Source organism: Schistocerca serialis, chromosome 9, assembly GCF_023864345.2.
Source record: "Schistocerca serialis cubense isolate TAMUIC-IGC-003099 chromosome 9, iqSchSeri2.2, whole genome shotgun sequence".
In the NCBI taxonomy this organism is placed as follows: domain Eukaryota; kingdom Metazoa; phylum Arthropoda; class Insecta; order Orthoptera; family Acrididae; genus Schistocerca; species Schistocerca serialis.
The window spans coordinates 84,310,313-84,333,379 of record NC_064646.1 but is presented as its reverse complement, the minus strand read 5'-3'; the positions used below and the strand labels follow the sequence as shown (position 1 = coordinate 84,333,379).

The window sequence follows — 23,067 nt, the reverse complement described above, 5'->3', positions numbered from 1 at the left end:
GCATGTTGCTCGCTTTCAGTCATTTGACGCCTTGCGCACCAATAGCCATCTGTCCAGTGAATGATAAAACGTGATTGGTCTGAAATGGCCACCAGTTGCCACTCAGTGAACGTCCAGTTACTGGCGTGCAAATTCCAGCCTTCGTTGCCCATGAACTGCAGTCAGCATGGATGCACGAACCAGGCGTCCGCTGCGGAGGTCCATACGCTGCAACGTTCACTGAACGGTCGTTGAGGAGAGGCTGTTGGTAGCTCCTTGGTTCATTTCGGTGGTCAGTTGCTCAGCAGTTGCATGTGTGCTGCCCGTACACATTCCCGTAGCCGTCGTTCACCCCTGTCATTTATGGCCCGTGGTGCATCACAGTTGCCGGCCGGGGTGGCCGAGCGGTTCTAGGCGCTACAGTCTGGAGCCGCGCGACCGCTACGGTCGCAGGTTCGAATCGTGCCTCGGGCATGGATGTGTGTGATGTCCTTAGGTTATTTAGGTTTAAGTAGTTCTAGGTTCTAGGGGACTGATGACCACAGAAGTTAAGTCCCATAGTGCTCAGAGCCATTTTCACCATTTTTTTTGCATCCCAGTTGCCTTGGCGCCGTTTTTGCATAGCGCCATTTTGCCATGTACGGTATACTTTAATCACGATGCCATGCGAACAGTTTACAAACTTAGCCGCTCCGTAAATGCTTCCACCCTGGCCCGAAAGGCAATGATCACCCTCATTTGGTCGTCAGATGCTTCATGTTTGGCCGTTGGCCCGAAAGCCAATGATCAAGACTTTGCACTATTGTTACGTTGGCGCCAGTTTAGGACAGCGCCATTTAACCACGACAGCAAGCGAACAGTTTACCAAATTAGCGGTTTCGAAAATGCTTCCGCCCTTGAACCGAAAGCAAACCATCACGCCCTTTTGGACGTCAGACAAATCGCTCCGCTTCCTCATTATGATACCGACTGCACTGTTTTCATCGTATCCTCGACGCTCTTTATGCACCCTCCACTGCTAATGCTGCTGCGTGAGTGGTTACTGCACGTTGACGTGGAACATAGGCGGTGGTAACATTATTATGACTGGACCGATATGTGAAGCGTACAAAGTAGGAGAGAAGACACTGTCAGAAGTAAATCTGTGAGGGCGAGTTTTTAGTCGTTCTTGGATCGCTCAGTGGTTAGAACACTACCTCACGAACATCAACGGCCACACCTCCGCAAATATAGGACTTGAGCTTCGTGATGAACCACTTTCCGTCTATGTCAAAGTATTTACGTTGACAACGTCCACGAAATCCTGCAGACTCGTACGAGTGTTGGAACTTAAATAGTGGCAACTATTTATTCACAACCGATACAAAAGAGTTGCATGTTTGCACCTGTTACTGTCCTTCAAAGAAGTCATCAGCGTTGTGTGGAACCCGTTGCCAGCGATGTGGAAGGCGTAGTATACCGTTAGCAGACCCTGTTGTGTTGATAGTGCGAATGGAGCGGTCTAAAGTTATGGTGATTCTCGTGTACGACTGTGGTGGTGTTATGCAACGCATTACATTCCTCCACGGCATACCGTCAGTGCACAGTATTACTGTTCGTTTTTGGAGCATCACCTGCGACCAGCTTTGCGAAAGAAGCGGCGACACTTTCTGCCAACCTATCCATCATTTTGCAGCTGTGACTGTTCTGTTCGGTCGATGGGACTGGGAAATACTGTACCATCCACCATACTCCCCGGACTTAAGTCCGTGTCACTTTGAGTTGATTCCAAATATGGTTCAAATAGCTCCGAGCACTATGGGACTTAACATCTGATGTCATCAGTCCCCTAGAACTTCGAACTACTTAAACCTAACTAACCTAAGGACATCACAAACGCCGGCCGCGGTGGTCTAGCGGTTCTAGGCGCGCAGTCCGGAACCGCGCGACTGCTACGGTCGCAGGTTCGAATCCTGCCTCGGGCATGGATGTGTGTGATGTCCTTAGGTTAGTTAGGTTTAAGTAGTTCTAAGTTCTAGGGGACTGATGACCATGGATGTTAAGTCCCATAGTGCTCAGAGCCATTTCAACCATTTGACATCACAAACATCCATGTCCGAGGCAGGATTCGAACCTGCGACCGTAGCGGCCGCGCGGTTCCAGACTGAAGCGCCTAGAACGGCGCGGCCACACCGATTCCGAAGATGAAGGATGGGCAGCCTTGGTTCCAGTGGAGCTCGTGCAAGGCTCCGTGATGTTGAAGGAGTACCGCTTCAGAACTGTTTCAGAAATTCGACAGGCTGTAGACCGCTCCATTCGCATCATCAACAGAACAGCCTTTGCTGACAGTATACTATGCCTTCCACATCGCTGGCAGCGGGTTCTACACAATGCTGGTGACTACTTTGAAGGACAGTAGCAGGTGCAAACACGTAACTCTTATTTATCAGTTGTGAATAAATAGTTGACACTATTTAAGTTCCAACCCTCGTATAATCCCTAATCTGCCTTATGTGTGAGGCCGTGGGCAGGTTGAACCATGTTACGAAGCGTGACACTCTGCTGGTACAGTGGATGTTTCACAGGAGTTTCTCTGCTACATCTGAGCTCGCTGCGTTGCGTGCTGAGGTTGCGTTTGCTAGGGCTGTACTGCTCGCCAAATGGTGCCGCCTGTGCTAAGAGGGGGCGTTCCAACCAATATGAAATACTAATCATCCAACGTTTCGAAAAACTATTAGGCGAAAAATTTAATTTTTGCACATATTACAATCTGATATTTTCACTTGATAAAGAACTACATTTGTTTTCTTTACGCGTGATTCTTATTGCGCTGCACCAAATTAAGTAAAAACATTGCACAAAATTTTAAAGAGTTCGCAGAGGTAAAAACACACTGCGTGAATTTTGCATATGGTTGATTTTAGCTCTTACATTAGACTCAATGAAATGTACATAAGATATCGAAATTTCATTTAGAACTGAGAGTAGAAGGATATCGCATTTCATTCTGGAGTTATTCCATTTTACACTGATCAGCCAGATCGTTATGACCATCGACCTATTATCGATATAAACCCGTCCAGGCAATAGCAGCGTCGCCTGCCGAGGGATAACTGCACATGGGCGGTGCATATAGTACAAGTGTGGGTGTTGTCAAGCGTGTAGAATGGGGCACGCCGACGATCTATCTGAGTTTGGCGGGGGGAGATTGTGATGGCCTGGGGCAGCACCCCCTATAGAGGCAAGCCTGCGCGCCCGCTCAGTGACGTCACGCACAGAGTCTGGTGCCGGTGCTCGCAGTCCGTTTGGCCACAGCAGTAGACTGTAAAGGGATCCGGACGACGAAAATTCGTAAAGAAATCTGCTATACCTCTCTCATGAATTACAAGATTTCCTTTCTTAAATGACCCAGTTCTTTTGTCTGTAACTTATTTCTGCATACCTTTTAGCCCCGACGTAAAAAGTGGTTGTAATAACTTTCACTATCTCAGGCATCAAAACTCCCAAATGAATGGACACATTTCATTGTAGTTTATTTTATTTTAAATTTGATTTAATGAGGATTGTCACGACTTGTTTGACGACAGTCTGGTTAGCCGTTCAAAGATCGTCAGCTATACAAAGTGAAAGTGTTTGCTGCCAGTGTGGTCTTTTCCAGTACCATTCCTAAACTGTAAGTGCTGTAGTATAAATTGTAAATCTCGAAAAGGCCTACCTAAACGTCTGCAACAGTATATATTTATCTTTTATGGCTGACCACCATTCACCATTCTTCCGTTTTGTAGTTGCTGTGGAAGACGACTTTTAATGACAATTTTTTTTATTGAAACCTTGTATGCTCTTGCGGACTTTCTATTAGGTTTTTTTTAGTTAAATATTGCATCTTTATGACGCAGGTCTAATAGTGTCGACGGCATTTTACAAAGTAGCACACTGGCGGTTAACATTTTACGGACATTGTTCACTGTTATTGCCTCTTTTTAAAAAATAAGCAAAACAAATACTCACTCTTGAACTTGAAGAAGGAGTAAAGTTATCTCTGCGGATACTTGAAAACCATTTCTTCTACGTTTCTTCATCCTCTGGAAATTTAAACACAGTTACTTTTGGTCCACCGTCGTAATTTCCTCTACAGTTCCGCACAGAGCAACGAAACGGCATTTTGCAGGCAATGAAATTTTCACAGACAAGAAAAACAGGTCACCAGTTTAGTGCACAGAAACTAAACAACCAAATCACGTACACTAACGCAGGAACACTATTCACTATAATAGTAAACTGACGCGAAACTCGCCACACGACTGTTCACAAGCACTTTTCCATGAAACTGTTGAAGAAGAGACTAGATGTGTAGCCATCTTGTGACGTCACGCACTACGTGGACAGGCTTTCTTTTACAGGGGGTGCTGCCTGGGGGCTCGCCACGAGCATTTCGGAAACTGCATTACTTTTTGGGTGTTCGAGGAGTGCTGTGGTGAGTGTCTTAAACACGTGGCGAAACTAACATTAGACTTCAATGCTGGGCAAATTGTGTCTGAACACACAGTGCACTGAACGGTGGGCCTCCGCAGCCGACGACCGATGTACGTGCCAATGTTAACACCACGTCAGCGGAAACTACGACTGAAATGGGCACGTGACCATCGGCAATGGACGTTGACACAGTTGGAGACCGTTGCTTGGTCTGGTGAATGCTAATACCTTCTTCATTATGCCGATGGGAGGGTGCGAACCCGGGGGAACGTTCCTTTGACACCTATACTGCGTGACGTAGACAAGCTGGCGGTGGCTCCATTATCTTCTGGAGAACATTCACGTGGGCAGCCTTGGCTCCAGTGGAGCTCGTGCAAGGCACCGTGATGGTCAAGGAGTACCGTCCACTGTTTGCAGACCACGTACATCTCTTCATGACGATCATGCAGTAGCATTTTTCAGCAAGATAATGCGCCATCTCACAAGGCCAGCGGTGTCACGGAGTGGTTCGCGGAACACAGTAGCGAGTTATAATTTATGTGCAGGTGCCCCAACTCTCCAGATCTGAACCTGATCGAACACATCTGGGATGTGATTGAACGTGGCGTCGGAGGTCGTCACCAAGTTCCCTTCATTTTACGTGAATCAGTTGACTTGTGTGTACAGGTGTTGTGCCAGATCCCTCCAGCGACCTACCAGCACCTCATTGCTTCCATGCCACGACTTGTCGCATGCTGTTATTCGTGCCAAAGGTGGACATACCGGCTCTGATCAGTGTATATCCGACGGACGGTCGGACGCTATGGGACCAGTTCTGTCCATAATATCTTGCCAGTTGCTATGAAATACTTATCATCCGTTTTTAAGAAAACTATTTCGTAAAAGAAGTTTGATTTTTGCACACCTTATAGTCTGATATATTCGCTTGACAATGAATTCATTTTCGTTATAGGACATATATACTGTACTGCATAAAAAAAATGGTTCTGAGCACTATGGGACTCAACTTCTGAGGTCATCAGTCCCCTAGAACTTAGAACTACTTAAACCTAACTAACCTAAGGACACCACACACATCCATGCCCGAGGCAGGATTCGAACCTGCGACCATAGTGGTCGTGAGGCACCAGGCTGTAGCGCCTAGAACCGCTCGGCCACCCCGGCCGGCTACTGCATCAAATTAAGTAAAAGCACTACGTCGTCAAGCCACAAGTGACCCATCGGCACGATCCGACCGCCGTGTCATCGTCAGCTGAGGATGCGGATAGGAGGGGCGTGTGGTCAGTACACCACTCTCCCGGTCGTTATGACGGTTTTCTTTGACCGGAGCCGCTACTGTTCGCTCGAGAAGCTCCTCAGTTGGCATCACGGGGTTGAGTGCACCCCGAAAAATGGCAACAGCGCGTGGCGGCCCGAATGGTCACCCATCCAAGAGCCGGCCACGCCCAACAGCGCTTAACTTCGGTGATCTAACGGGAACCGGCGTATCCACTGCGGCAAGGCCGTTGCTAAATTAAGTAAAGCATTACGCAAAATTTTAAAGATTTTGCAGAGGTAAAAATGCACTGCGTAAACTTTGTGTATAGTTGATTTTAGCTGATAAGTTGCAGGAATTGAAATGTAGATAATATATCTCAAATTTATTTAAAATTGAGATGTTTCATTTTGTCCTCGAGTTATTGGGTTTTACATCCGAAGGTCGGTCGTCTGCGACGCACCCATTCACGCCCTTGCGCATCACATATCACCTGATCATAGCAATCGTCATATGTCAAATGGTGGCATGCAATGAGGCACATGTCTTGAACCATAAATACTCGAAACTTTTCTGTTCAGCGAGATATGAAACTAACTCGTTCGCAGCAGTGAGAGGTCGACTGCCCAGGACGCATTCGGATGTCCATAGCACAGAAGGAAAATCCAAGCGGTACGCGTATATACATCCACAACGCCTGGCGAACGCGTAGGAGGTGTGACGGTACGTCACGTAAATTGACATTTGGAGAAAGGGAAAGGAAGTTTTTGTTATGAGACGTGTGAATTATAAATTATTTCAAGACCGTGTACGTGTGCGCAATGTATAACAAGTAGTAAAGAACGTAAGTTATTATTATCAAAACACAAATATCGATGTAATTAACAAAACACAGTTTTTTTGTATAATCTCTGTGTAATATAGGCCATGAAGATCAGAGACAATGCTAAGAGTGAACCAACTCTCCCGTTTTGTTTCGTCTAGCGGTAGGCCGGCATTGTAGTGCTGTCTGATAATTAACGTTAGTTTTATCTGTATTTTTGAAAAATATAGTAGACATTGTTATTAGAAAGTGTGTATTATTGACTTAGTTGTCACCTCTAATGATCGCAACCATTAATTATAATTAATAGTGCAGGGGGCTCATCTCCCCTAGCAGGATTTAGTCGGCCATTAAGCTGACGAATCATGTTATTAAATGTAAATGCGAGAGACTTCTCAATTTTGATCTTTCATTAATTTCGAAGTTAAAATTAATTTCAGTTACCACAATTCACAGCACTGAATGAGTTCAGTATGTTTCATTTTGGCCGCCTAAGGGCCGATGAGATTCTCTGGTCTAGTTTAGCAGGGGATACAACCCGTCGGCTTTGACCAATGACGTCAGAATTGGCCAGAGAGCATGTGTTACAAAGATGAGAGAGCTGAGAATAATGGTCAGAACAAAGGAATGCAAGAGAGAAAAACTGTACTTCACATATATAAGGGCCAGTAGTATTTTCACGTTAATGATATCGCGTGTTTGTATCTTAGTATTTCTCCGCAAAATACAATGGAAAGAAATGAATGAAATATATTACTAGCAAAGAATACATCACGTTACGTGCATGTCAGTTGTATCTCGAAACTCTTTCGAACTGTATTGCGTAAGTGCAGTACGGGATCAAGTTCAGCGTACGTCGATTTCTTAGTTTCAACTAGCATTGCTGTCCTTTTGTTCACTTGAACGATGTATCCCCTGCTTCACTAAACCGCAAATGAAACACCGGATACAAATTAAAAGCTCACTCGAAGTGTGTTGCTTAAGTACAGTACGGAATACGAGTTTGTCGTAAGTCGAGTTCTTCGTTTTCACTAGCATAACTGTCCTGTTCTTCACTTGAACGATGTATGCTCCGCTTCAGTAAACTGTAAGTGTAACACGGGATACAAATTGTAGATGTGTCGTTTATTTCGTCTCCGCTATTACTAACAGTCCTTTCTTACGTACATATCAGTACTACTGATGGCAGAAGGACCTACTTATGTAATATATGTATACCAGACTTCCGTTGACCTCTATATATTTACACTGGTAACGAAAAGGTGGAAATAGACGTAAGTTACATTTGCAACCTGTACCACAACTGAACTACACGGAGACAAGAAGACGACACATGCACAATTTGTATCCCGTATTTCACTAAGGGGTACAGTTTTCTTGTTGCCTTGGACGCTAATAGTATCCCATTCGTTACTTGAGCTATATAGCTATACGCAACATTTGTATCTTGCTCGCCAATTGACATATATAGTGTCAGTGTAAAGGCGAAGTGAAGGACAGGATACAAATTTTAGTTGTGTCAGGGGTTTCGCCTGTAATATAGCAAGTACACATTCGAAAATGTGGTACTGATACTGGAGCTGGGAAACTAAAGAAGATCGACAGCTGAGAAATTTGTATTACGTACTTCACAACACAAAAATACACATAATGGTGAAATGAAACTGTGAAATATGTCAAAATAGTGAAATACAGTGAAAGAAGCAAATGGAAAAGTGAACTCACCACACGGAAATATCGAGGAATAACCGAAGCTCGCCTAGACAGACAGTAACGAAAATTACATACCCACAAACAGACAAATCCATTCCTATAAACGAAAATAAGACACTAAAAATTGTTCTACAATAACAAATTAGTTCTCTAAATTACCTCAATATCATTACGAATAATTATTTTAATGTACAATGATAGCGCTTATCCGGAACACAGAACTGTTTTGTTATCTATGCCTCGAAGTGAAGACATTACTATCTATGACTAATGTATGACGTCATCGGTCAAAGCCGACGGGTTGTATCCCCTGCTTCACTAGACCCAGATTCTCTCCAGTTTTGCCTTGCAAATAATGAACAAGAAATATTGAAAATCATTACATTCCGCAATATCTCAGTTAATCTTTGTGACATTTGGTACATAAATAACCAGTAGCCCCTGAGACCCATATTAATAATTACAGTTTACATAAGAATACGCATATTTTCTTTTCTATCCAGCAGCGCTCACGCAAACTATATATCAGAATGCGGTGAGTCGCGTGTTGTGTTTAAAAAAATATTATATCGTACGCACTTCGGGGCAGCCGATGCCCGTACGAGTGTTATCGCGGTATAAGTTAATTAAAAGTCTCATACTAGCCCACGATATTTAAAGCCACCCCAACGAAAATAAAAAAAAATGTAATTATAAAAACAAAAATATGTTGTTGTTGTTGTGGTTGTCAGTCCTGAGACTGATTTGATGCAACTCTCCATGCCACTCTATCCTGTGCAAGCTTCTTCATCTCCCAGTACGTACTGCAGCCTACATCCTTCTCAATCTGCTTAGTGTATTCATCTCTTGGTCTCCCTCTACGATTTTTACCCTCCACACTGCTCTCCAATACTAAATTGGTGATCCCTTGATGCCTCAGAACATGTCCTGCCAACCGATTCCTTCTTCTAGTCAAGTTGTGCCATAAACTTCTCTTCTCCCCAATTCTATTCAATACCTCCTCGTTAGTTACGTGATCTACACATCTAATCCTCAGCATTCTTCTGTAGCAACACATTTCGAAAGCTTCTATTCTCTTCTTGTCTAAACTATTTATTGTCCATGTTTCACTTCCATACATGGCCACACTCCATACAAATACTTTCAGAAACGACTTCCTGACACTTAAATCTATACTCGATGTTAACAAATTTCTCTTCTTCAGAAACGCTTTCCTTGCCATTGCCAGTCTACATTTTATATCCTCTCTACTTCGACCATCATCAGTTATTGTGCTCCCCAAATAGCAAAACTCCTTTACTACTTTAAGTGTCTCATTTCCTAATCTAATTCCCTCAGCATCACCAAATTTAATTCGGCTACATTCCATTGTCCTCGTTTTGCTTTTGTTGATGTTCATCTTATACCGTCCTTTCAAGACACTGTCCATTCGGTTCAACTGCTCTTCCAAGTCCTTTGTTGTCTCTCACAGAATTACAATGTCATCGGCGAACCTCAGAGTTTTTATTTCTTCTCCATGGATTTTAATACCGACTCCGAACTTTTCCTTTGTTTCCTTTACTGCTTGCTCAATATACAGATTGAATAGCATCGGGGAGAGGCTACATCCCTGTCTCACTCGCCTTCCCAACCACTGCTTTCTGTACAAATTGTAAATAATCTTTCGCTCCCTTTATCTTACCCCTACCACCTTCAGAATTTGAAAGAGAGTATTCCCACACCAGTGAAAAGGTTACTACTACCCAGCACTACGTAGATGCTCTGCCGAACTTCTGATGGACGTACAAAGAATCTGGAGACGTTTGATGGCTGTAGCGACAGCAGAGCTCGGTGAAAGCGCCACAAACATGCGGAGGAGGTTGAGTACGGCAACCGACAGCCGATTAGTCACCCGTTGGGCAGAACGCTTTCCGCAGGGTGGCAGGGCCCGTTGGCAGCCGCGCACGGGACCACCTCGCCAGGTTACGCAAGGCGACCAGCGGGGCTCCGCCGATGCTCCAGTTCTGCCAGCGGCGGTAGCTGGACGGGCTATCTAGGGGGCGTGATCGGCGGCAACGCCAGGCGTGACTCGACTGTCGACACAGGCAGGCGGCCGGCGGTGTGCCAACGCGCCGTTTCGCGTCCCTGGTCTCGGCGACAGTGTTTCGAAATTAGCAAATCTGCAAAGTTGCCAGCAGTGCGGAGAAGATCGTGCGGCTGTATTATTACAGGATGTGCAGAACTATAGACCTATACCTCTAACGTCGACCAGTTGTAGAATTTTGGAACACGTATTACGTTCGAGTATAATGACTTTCCTGGAGACTAGAAACCTACACTGTAGGAATCAGCATGGCTTTCGAAAAAGACGGTCGTGTGAAACCCAGTTCGCGCTGCTCGTCCACGAGACTCAGAGGGCCATAGATACGGGTTCCCAGGTAGATGCAGTGTTTCTTGACTTCCGCAAGGCGTTTAATACAATTCCCCACAGTCGTTTAATGAACAAAGTAAGAGCATATGGACTATCAGACCAATGGTGTGATTAGATTGAAGAGTTCCTAGATAACAGAGCGCAGCATGTCATTCTCAGTGGAGAGAAGTCTTCCGAAGTAAGAGTGATATCAGGTGTGGCGCAGGGGAGTGTCGTAGGACCGTTGCAATTCACAATATATATAAATGACCTTGTGGATAACATCGGAAGTTCACTGAGGCTTTTTGCAGATGATGCTGTAGTATATCGGGCGATTGCAACAATGGAAAATTGTACTGGAATGCAGGAGGATCTGCAACGAATTGACGCATGGTGCAGGAAATGGCAATTGAATCTCGATGTAGACAAGTGTAATGTGCAGCGAATACATAGAAAGAAAGATCCTTTATCTTTTAGCTACAATATAGCAGGTCAGCAACTGGAAGCAGTTAATTCCATAAATTATCCGGGAGAAGGCATTAGGGGTAATTTAAAATGGAATGACCATATAAAATTAATCGTCGGTAAAGCAGATGCCGGACTGAGATTCATTGGAAGAACTCTAAGGAAATGCGGTCCGAAAACAAAGGAAGTAAGTTACAGTACACTTGTTCGCCCACTGCTTGAATATTGCTCACCGGTGTGAGATCCGTACCAGATAGGGTTGATAGAAGAGATAGAGAAGATCGAACGGAAAGGAGCGCGCTTCGTTACAGGATCATTTAGTAATCGCGAAAGCGCTACGGAGATGATAGATAAACTCCAGTGGAAGACTGCAGGAGAGACGCTCAGTAGCTCGGTATGGGCTTTTATTGAAGTTTCGAGAACATACCTCACTGAGGAGTCAAGCAGTATATTGCTCCCTCCTACGTATATCTCGCGAAGACACCATGAGGATAAAATCAGAGAGATTAGAGCCCACACAGAGGCATACCGACAATCCTTCTTTCTACGAACAATACGAGACTGGAATAGAAGGGAGAACCGATAGAGGTACTCAAGGTACCCTGCGCCATACACCATCAGGTGGCTTGCGGAGTATGGATGTAGATGTAGATGTAAATGTAGATCGGGGCTTGACGTAAACAGAGAATGCCAGAAATGGGCTACTCAATGAGGTTGACTCGAGATGCGGAAAAGATGTATTCTCTTGTTTAACGCTGATACAACGATGTTTATTAAAATTGTAATATCAAGAAGAATAGTCGGAGTCACTATGGGATACTCTCTAGCGCCAGGCATTGCTAACCTTGGAAAAAGTCTAAGAAACACCTCTCGAAGCTACGCGACCGACAAGGGGAGGCCAAAACGTTTGGAACGCGGATTTACTGCAAACTTCGTAAACTCGTAGTACTCCTTGAGGGCAACAAAATGTGTAAGCAGTAGTCCGTACTTCTCAAGCGTTATTGAGGAAATCGCAAGATAATTTCGGTCGTCAAATATATACCTGTGCGTGGCCATTTCTACCATGATGCGGCGACAGCCGAGTGGTTAACTGTATTCAATAGGACTACATGCAACCAATGTGTGCCAAAAATGTCACAATTTGGACTCCTTAAAGCATCGCTTCATCTGTAATCGATACAAGAGTATTTGGAATGACATTGTATTGCAAGTCGCTTTTCTCAAACGGACCGATGGAAGAGAGATCACACTACACGATATACTCTTTCCAGAAGAAGTTTCCTTTCCACCACAAAAAAACGATGTCATCTTGTGGCTATTCGGAAATTTTGTCAATTATGTTGTCAACAACTAAGACAATGACAGTCTACAAGAATATCGAGAATATATGAAAGATGAATACTTCAAAATATAGCGGAACAAAGACCATAAAAAGAAGTTCTGGAATATGATGCAAATTTTGTTTCAGAAACAAGGCATCGTTTAATACCTAAATAATATAAAATCGACGGAACAAGATAGACTGCCAAAGTAGGGGACTGCTGTTGAGGGTGAAGTACGGCGGGGACTTCGTGTACCCCGGGGCCGATACAGTAGACGTGAAGGCCTCATCAGAACCCCGAAAAAGCATGTTTTCCCAAAAAGTAACGGGAGTCATGCCAAAGCACAAGAATAGTAGGGAAAAACTATTCTAATGCATAAGACGTGCAACACTGAAGAAGTTTAATTTGCTTTCTTAATTTTTACTTTTGCTTCTCTCTCATTTTTGATTAAATTCTAATGGAAGAATATTTTGCGTTCCGTTAATGCAGTCAACAGTATAATGGAGAGAGTTATTTTCACGGTAATTTATTCGGATTACAATTTTCTAACATTGTCTTAAAGATGCAATTCAGTTTCATTGCCTATTTAAAAAGAAGTGGGGCATTGGGCATTGAAGCTCGCCGAAAGAAGGCGCATGAAGGAGAGCGAGTGGAAGGGCTACAAGGGGAGATGGGAGGCCCATAAAAAAAAAAAAAAAAGAAAAAAAAATTGTTAGCGTTCAAGCCCCGTAATCGCTGGATCGAGTCCCATTCGTCAGTTTTTTTTCAACACAGTCATTTTCTTTATTATTTATATTACAATTGATATAATGGCAAAAATACGTGTAATCAGATGAACTTTTATTAAATTTACAATGTTATTTGGCAGTCTACAAATTTTTATTATCACGAATAATATAATATTCATAACTATCGACTAGTACACGACCAAACGCATAAAGTGATACTGAAAATGTATGCTTGTCCGTGATTTGAGAAATCGCTTATACCTGGAAGGAGCCCGAAACTACTTGTTACCTCCAAGTTTTGACCGGCACAGACGGCTTTCGAAAGATGTACAATTAATCGTCGCTTTCGACATTACGAGTACAAGTTGCATGATGGTATTTTTCGTAAAAACATGGAAAACATAAAGTTAAACGGCACCAGCTGCGTTGAAGAAATGCTGTGTTTCCGCATACGCAAGGTCTTTTGAGGTTTTCCGTGGGAAAACATACCTCATTAACATTTTCAAAAAACCTCTCTTTCAGGCCATAATTTGGAAGCAAACCACGCATAACGCAGTATTTCCTTAAATATCTGCGCTTATAATTGGTCATGCAGTATCGAGTATATTTTAATAGCGTCTTCACGAGAAGCAATTTCTCGTTCTCTTTCGATTAAATACGAACAATTTTGAAGACACGGACAATCATACATTTTCAGTATCACTTTATGCGTTTGGTTGTTTACTAGTCAATAGTTATGAATATTATATTATTCGTGATAATAAAAATTTGTAGACTGCCAAATAACATTGTAAATTCAATAAAAGTTCATCCGATTACACGTATTTTCCCATTATATCAACTGTAATATAAATAGTAAAGAAAATGACTGTGTTGAAAATAAAAAAAAGAAAACTGACGAATGGAACTCGATCCAGCGACCCAACGATTACGGTGCTAGAACGCTAACCACTTTTTTTTGTTTTTTGTTGATCGTTGTGTTTGGTCGTTGCGGACGTCACATGACATCTATTAAGTTCATCTGTTAATCCTTCAACTCAGTTTTTTATTACAGAGGCCAACCAGCTCTCTGAGCGAACACGTTGAGCTACCGTACCGGCTATCACTCGGCTGCCGCCGCTTCATTGTAAAAATGGCCACGTACAGGTATATATTTGACGACCGAAATTATCTTGCGATTTTCTCAATAACGCTTGAGAAGTACGCGCTACTGGTTACACATTTTGGTGCCCTCAAGGAGTACTACGAGTTACGTAGTTTGCAGTAAATCCGCGTTCCAAACGTTGTGGCCTCCCGTTGTGAGACCAGAGGTGTTGTGCAGATATGCGGATGACACATACATGGTTTGGCCGCACGGTGAATAAAATCTATACTGATGTGAGCTCCTTTTGCCCTCGACGCAGTAGGGACGTTGGAAGTCCCCGTAGAAATACTGAGCTGTGCGTACTGTATATTAGTCCATAACTTCGAAAGTGTTGCCAGCGTAGATTGTTGGGCTCGAAATGACCTCTTCATTGCGTCCTTCAATGTTTGATGCGATTCATGGCGGACGATCTGGGTGGGCAAATGATTCAAAGCAATCGCAACAAACTGTGCCCCTGTCACGGGGCCTCGTCATCCATAAAAAATCTCTACATTTGGTACCGGGGTTGCGTAGATAAGAGCTTTCAAATGCCCCCATAAATTAAAGTCAAGAGGGTTGAGGTCAGCAGAGCGTGGAGGCCATGGAATTGGTCCGCCTCTACCAATCCATCGGTCACCGAATATGTTGTTGAGAAGCGTACGAACACTTCGACTGAAATGTGCAGGAGCTCCATCGTGCATGAACCACACGTTTTGTCGTACTTGTAAAGGCACATGTTCTAGCAGCATAGAGTATCCCGTATGAAATCATGATAACGTGCTCCACTGAGCGTAGGTGGAAGAACATGGGGCCCAATCAAGACATCACCAACAATGCCTGCCCAAACGTTCACAGAAAATCTGTGTTGATGACGTGATTGCACAGTTGCATGCGGATTCTCGTCAGCCCACACATGTTGATTGTGAAAATTTACAATTTGATCACGTTGGAATGAAACCTCATCCGTAAAGAGAACGTATGCACTGAAATGAGGAGTGACACATTGTTGGATGAACCATTCGCAGAAGTGTACCTGTGGTGGCCAATCAGCTGCTGATAGTGCCTGCACACGCTGTACATGGTACGGAAACAACTGGTTCTCCCGTAGCACTTTCTATACAGTGACGTGGTCAACGTTACCTTGTACGGCAGAAACTTCCCTGACGCTGACATTAGGGTTATCGTCAACTGCAGGAAGAAGTGCCTCGTCCATTGCAGGTGTCCTTGTCGTTCTAGGTCTTCCCCAGTCGCGAGTCATAGGCTGGAATGTTCCGTGCTCCCTAAGACGCCGATCAATTGCTTCGAACGTCTTCCTTTCGGGATACCTTCGTTCTGGAAATCTGTCTCGATACAAACGTACCGCGCCACGGCTATTGCCACGTGCTAATCCATACATCAAATGGGCATCTGCCAACTCCGCATTTGTAAACATTGCACTGACTGCAAAACCACGTTCGTGATGAACACTAACCTGTTGATGCTACGTACTGATGTGCTTGATGCTAGTACTGTAGAGCAATGAGTCGCATGTCAACACAAGCACCGAAGTCAACATTACCTTCCTTCAATTGGGCCAACTGGTGGTGAATCGAGGAAGTACAGTACATACTGACGAAACTAAAATGAGCTCTAACATGGGAATTAAGCGTTTTCGGACACATGTCCACATAACATCTTTTCTTTATTTGTGTGTGAGGAATGTTTCCTGAAAGTTTGGCCGTACCTTTTTGTAACACCCTGTATATACACAATTTTGTCGGTTCAGGTTCATTTCAGAACAGTTTCTCGTGAATATTAGAGTTTTCAGTTCATAAACAAAGTGGGATCGCGACCAATTGAGAAGTATAACAAAGAGTGTGGTTTCCCAACTAGAATTTTGGATGACTTCACAGTTCAGATTTTGATAATTATTTTCCTGTGGGTTGAGGTCATCACAAAAGTCATGTACTCACATATATTTCACAACTTAGTTGAAGCGATAATCAGTAGACCACCCCGAAATCTCTGTACATTTGTAATAAAAATGTTCAACCATCAATAGGTCGGTAGTCAAGTTAAAATACGACAGAATGCAGGGAACATCATTCCGATAGAGGAAACTAGAGTAAGGATAAAACGATAAACTACATAGATGGCTATAAAAGTATGAAACAAATGATACGTGTAGGTGACGAAAATTTACTTCAAACTGGTAAGGTAAAATACACTCCTGGAAATGGAAAAAAGAACACATTGACACCGGTGTGTCAGACCCACCATACTTGCTCCGAACACTGCGAGAGGGCTGTACAAGCAATGATCACACGCACGGCACAGCGGACACACCAGGAACCGCGGTGTTGGCCGTCGAATGGCGCTAGCTGCGCAGCATTTGTGCACCGCCGCCGTCAGCGTCAGCCAGTTTGCCGTGGCATACGGAGCTCCATCGCAGTCTTTAACACTGGTAGCATGCCGCGACAGCGTGGACGTGAACCGTATGTGCAGTTGACGGACTTTGAGCGAGGGCGTATAGTGGGCATGCGGGAGGCCGGGCGGACGTACCGCCGAATTGCTCAACACGTGGGGCGTGAGGTCTCCACAGTACATCGATGTTGTCGCCAGTGGTCGGCGGAAGGTGCACGTGCCCGTCGACCTGGGACCGGACCGCAGCGACGCACGGATGCACGCCAAAACCGTAGGATCCTACGCAGTGCCGTAGGGGACCGCACCGCCACTTCCCAGCAAATTAGGGACACTGTTGCTCCTGGGGTATCGGCGAGGACCATTCTCAACCATCTCCATGAAGCTGGGCTACGGTCCCGCACACCGTTAGGCCGTCTTCCGCTCACGCCCCAACATCGTGCAGCCCGCCTCCAGTGGTGTCGCGACAGGCGTGAATGGAGGGACGAATGGAGACGTGTCGTCTTCAGCGATGAGAGTCGCTTCTGCCTTGGTGCCAATGATGGTCGTATGCGTGTTTGGCGCCGTGCAGGTGAGCGTCACAATCAGGACTGCATACGACCGAGGCACACAGGGCCAACACCTGGCATCATGGTGTGGGGAGCGATCTCCTACACTGGCCGTACACCACTGGTGATCGTCGAGGGGACACTGAATAGTGCACGGTACATCCAAACCGTCATCGAACCCATCTTTCTACCATTCCTAGACCGGCAAGGGAACTTGCTGTTCCAACAGGACAATGCACGTCCGCATGTATCCCGTGCCACCCAACGTGCTCTAGAAGGTGTAAGTCAACTACCCTGGCCAGCAAGATCTCCGGATCTGTCCCCCATTGAGCATGTTTGGGACTGGATGAAGCGTCGTCTCACGCGGTCTGCACGTCCAGCACGAACGCTGGTCCAACTGAGGCGCCAGGTGGAAATGGCATGGCAAGCCGTTCCACAGGACTACATCCAGCATCTCTACGATCGTCTCCATGGGAGAATAGCAGCCTGCATTGCTGCGAAAGGTGGATATACACTGCACTAGTGCCGACATTGTGCATGCTCTGTTGCCTGTGTCTATGTGCCTGTGGTTCTGTCAGTGTGATCATGTGATGTATCTGACCCCAGGAATGTGTCAATAAAGTTTCCCCTTCCTGGGACAATGAATTCACGGTGTTCTTATTTCAATTTCCAGGAGTGTAGATCTCTCAGACCAGAATTTACCTACCTGTACAAGGGTGTTTCAGTAATAAACTGGGTTAGAGACATCAGAACTGTGTGTACTGCCTGAAATTTATTTTCCTTTTCAGCCTACTTTTATTGCAAACTTAAACACTTATACCATCGCTCGACAAAGCGTTAAAATCTGCAGCATAGGATTCTTGAGGCAGCGTTCGCATCTAACGAGTTTATTTGATTCTTTAAACCGCTGCAACCCACAAGACCGACGTGTGCTGGGGGTAGCGAAATACCCCTAGACGGGAAGACAATGTACCATCACTGGGTAACCAGAACGGAAAAGACGGTCCTTGTTTGTAACTTTGTTTCGTCCTTTGCTGAATTCCTGTATCTAGTTCAACAAAAAATTCCATGAAATACAGTTATACTGGACGAATTTCGCAACTGACGTGCTCTGCAGACAGTTCCTCAGCTCACAAAAATCGCGTTGTTCTAGTCGAGCACACGCTCGTAAGACACCTGCCATCTTGGTCTGACTGCAGAGCTCCAACCATTGACCGCGAAATACTTTGTATCGGCTGCCTTCCACGCAACGTGTGCTGCCACCTTCTAGAAATTTAAAACGACATCCGTGTTCTGGCGTTCGCGATTTATTTATTGACTCACCCTCGTACGATAGGTAACGAAGATAAGGGCTAGATAAAATACTGAATACAAAATCATTGAGTTGAAAGACGGACTGCAGAAAGGAAAAATAATATATATATATATATATATATATATATACTGCTGGCCACCGTAAATGCAACACCAAGAAAGACAAGAGGTAGCACAACAAAATTTATTTTGTAGATAACATGTTGACCAAGTATCAAATGATTACGTTTACAGACGTCTGTGACATGTGGTTCCTGCCAGAATCAGTAGCCAGAGTAGCCGCCATTGTTGGAGATCACCGCTGCCACACGTCTCGGCATTGAGTCAAAGAGACGTTGGATGTGTTCCTGGGGTACAGCAGCCCAAGCAGCTTCCACACGTTGCCAAAGATCATCTGGTGTGGCAGCTGGGGATGTAATCTGGGTCACTCGTTGAGCAACCATGGGCCACATGTTTTCTATCGGCGAAAGATCCGGAGAGCGAGCCGGCCAGGGAAGCAATTCAATCTGGTTATTGACGAAGAACCTTTGGACAATGCGTGCCACGTGTGGTCGCGCATTATCCTGTTGAAATATGGCTGTGGCCGAGCCGTGAAGGTAAGGAAGGACAACTGGCTCCAGCACCTCGGATATGTAGCGCCGGCTATTTAAAGTACCGGCAATTCGTACTAGAGGCGTGCGAGAGTAATATCCAATACCGCCCCATACCATAATACCCGGTGCAAGACCAGTGTGGCAGTGCATAATGCAGCTGTCCAGCATCCTCTCTCCACCGTGTCTCCACACTCGAATCCGACCATCGTGGTGCTGCAGACAGAAGCGTGCCTCGTCAGTAAAGACAACGTCATTCCAGTCTGCCCTCCACATCCGTCTGTCATCACACCATTGGCGACGGAGACGTCTGTGGTTCTGCGTCAATGGTAGACGAAGCAATGGACGTCTTGCGGACAGACCACTCTGCTGTAAACGGCGTCGAATGGTACGCGCAGACACTCGATGATGCGTTACAGACGCAATGTGCTGTGCTATGGTTCGGGATGTCACTGAGCGATCCGTCACTGCCTTGCGCACAATTTGCCTATCAGCACGTGCAGTGGTGCACCGAGGTGAATGCGATCGACCATGTCGGTCCGTCGTACCCTCCTGCATCCAACGGTCACATATCCGCATTACAGTTGTTTGGTTTCGTCCAACACGACTAGCGATTTCTCTGTATGATAATCCACAATCTCGGTAAGCCACTATCCTTCCTCTGTCGAACTCGGATACTTGATCAAACGATGTTCGCTGTTGTCTACGAGGCAAAACTGATCGTCTTGTGAAACAATCACAAGGTAAACACACGTGCCGAACGTACACTTGTCGAAATCGCCAAGCCTTAAATGGCGCTATGTGGTGGCGCCACAGGCGCGCGTGATGTGCGTCTGCGCTGAAATTCTAATGTTGCATATCTCATCGCTGCAAACCCATGGTGTAAATTTCACTTGATTCGGATGCTTCCTTCAGGGTGTTGCATTTACGGTGGCCAGCAGTATATATATATATATATATATATATATATATATATATATATATATATATATATGCTAAGGTGAAACATCGTTGTGACGGCATGTAGCATTCGCCAAGACTGCAACTGAGCTGAAACGGGGACGGAGCTGACAAGAAAAACGGGTGGATGCTCGTAAGAACACATGCAAAGAGAGGCGACATAGGAACAGAATCATAAAATGCGACAGATCAAATTGTGTATCAGCTTTACAAGTAATTTTACATTCAAAGATAGAAGAACCTAAGTTTTTGTTACGGGCCCCCGCTTCAATTAACTTCAGTTCTAGTTCTGACAGTAATAGCGTGCCTCAAGTTTCAGCTCGATGTTACGCCTTTGGCATGTTTGCGTAATATCTTGAATTTTCCCTTTCCCGCGACTTTCTTCTACCTAGACGTTCGTCTACTTTGCAAGTAACATTTTGTCTAGAGTTGTTCTTGGTTACCTATCGTTCAATTAGGCAGACTGTGGTTTTGGAGATCCTTTTTACCTTTCCAGGTTAACGTAGATTTTCCTGTCCTACACGTATCATTTGTTTTATACTTTTGCAACCATCTGGCTTATCGCTTTATCCTTATTCTAAGTTTCCTTTATCGGAATGATGTTCCCTGCATTCTGTCGTATTTTAACTTGGCCACCGACCTCTTGATGATTGAACATTTTTATTACAACTCAACACAGAATATTGGATCGTCTACTTTTTGTCGCTTCAACTAAGTTACGAAATAAATGTGAGCATACGATTTTCCAACATAGTTTCGTGTACAGTTCAACTAACCGAAACAAGACTTGTATACTTTTTGCTCTTGTTTCTATACAGATGTACCCTGGAGATGTGGCTCTAAAGCCATGAAACTAGTTGGTTATTAAATAAATTTTTATCATATAACCGAAGCGATCTGTTTCTTCATAAAGCAATTCTACTGCTGTGGATACCCTCCATACAAAATTTTATGAACCATTTAACCAATTACAAAACACTGTTTATTCATTTTCAACAATGGTGTGAGATACGGAAATTATGTTTTTGAACAACGACATTTATATTCCAACTTGTGTAAGGATGACATGAACAGACACTGTTAATAAAGTTGTTATTTATTAGTAGAGATGTGCTACAACGCAGTTAAATATTTTCTGTCTCTACCTTTTTCTTTTTTTAAGAAGAAGGGAACGACTGAAGTGTTTATTTAAAGCAGTATAGAAAGACAGAAGATTTGGTAAGAAAAATGAAGATCTGTCAGATGACAATGTCTTTGCTTTAGGAAAGGTAAAGGCACGTGAGAGGTTTTCAACGTTTCGCTTAGTGGTGGAAAGAAGACTTAATAAAAATAAAGACATGTGCACAGAATTTCTCGACTCAGAAAAAGTGTTTGACAATGTAAGATGGTACAAGTTGTTCGAAATTCTCAGGGTAACAGATGAAGACAAATCGAAAAACGCATAAAATCCAATATGTACACGAACCAAGAGCAAACAACAAGAAAAGTGCTCGGATAAAGGGTCTAAAACAAGGATGTAGTCTTTCGATCCTACTGTTCAATATATACATCGAAGAAGCAACGACGGAAATAAAAGAAAGTCGGGGTGAAAGGATATCAATGATAAGAATCGCTGATGGCATTGCTATCCTCAGTGAAAGCTAAGAAGTATTATTATAGGACATGTTGAATAGAAAGTCCAATGACTACAGAAAATGGATTTGAGGATAAACCGAAGAAAGATGAAAGTAATGAAGAACATCAATTACAATTTAATTTAGGGATTTTTCTACCATTCTTGTAACGCTCTCAATGTAACTTTACTGCAATTGATAAGTGCATTGCTGTCTGTATTTTACCTGATTACCGTATGACCACTTCTCCGTTTATATGAGATGTCATTTCTTGAATCAGAGTTATTCAACATATTTCCAGAGCGAAATGTCCACTCTGCAGCGGACTGAGCGCTGATATGAAACTTTCTGGCAGATTAAAACTGTGTGCTGGATCGAGACTCGAACTCGGGACATTTGCCTCTCAGGGGCAAGTGTCGTATCGACTGAGCTACCCAAGCACGTCTTACGACCCTTCATTACATCTTTGCTTCCACAAGTACCTCGACGTCTGCCTTCCGAACTTCACAGAAGCTCTCCTGCGACACTTGCAAGACAAACACTCCTAGAAGAAAGAAGACGAGGCAGTGACAGAAGTAAGATTGTGAGGACGGGTCGTGAGTCGTGGTTGGGCACTTCAGTTGGTAGGTGGCACATAGTGTTAATCTTCTAGGAAGTTTCAGTATTTAGCATAATTCTGTGTCATCTACATCAGTTACGGACGTTAGAATAGAACCGTTGTTATTAAACTATTCATTTAAGATTTCTGTGTATTTTATTAATTCGCAATTCTAGTCAACTTTAGGCTCACAGGTACAGGCTATTATTTGCAGCGAGTAAGCTGCGTGGCATAAAAGGAGACGTGCGCGGCTCGACAATATGACTACATCGAGTTATTCTTTTAGACAGCGCGGTACACAGCCCAAGTACCTGAATTGCGAGTAAACACAGGTAAAGACGCAACTGGTTTGGTCTTAGGTGATGCTGTTTAGAAGAGCAGTTACACGTGCTGTAACCATTAGGTACTGTATCAATTATCTCTGACACTTCCTAAGTAATAGAACCCAGTGTGTTGTCCTCGACAGCAAGAGTTCATCAGAGACAAGGGTGTCGTCAGCAGTGCCCCAGGGAAGTGTGACAGGGCCAATATTATTTTCTATAGACATGAATGATCTGGCGGACATGGTGGGCAGCAATCTACCATTGTTTACTGATGATGGTTTGATGTACTCGGAAGATGTCGAAGTTCAGTGAGGAGCCAAAGTGACTTAGGAAAAATTTCTGGTTGTTGTAATGAGTGGCAGCTAGCTCTAAATGTAGAAAAATGTAAGTTAACGCTGATGCGTAGGAAAAACAAATCTGTAATGTTGATGTATAACTGGCAGAGTCCTGCTTGACACAGCCACTTCGTTTA

At 44.2% G+C, this 23,067-nt stretch overlaps 1 pseudogene; it reads right to left on the bottom strand.

Annotated features, from left to right (window-relative positions):
* Positions 1-5,823: 5,823 nt before the first annotated feature.
* On the bottom strand, positions 5,824-5,941 carry LOC126420072 (5S ribosomal RNA; annotated as a pseudogene).
* Between the last annotated feature and the right edge of the window lie 17,126 nt (positions 5,942-23,067).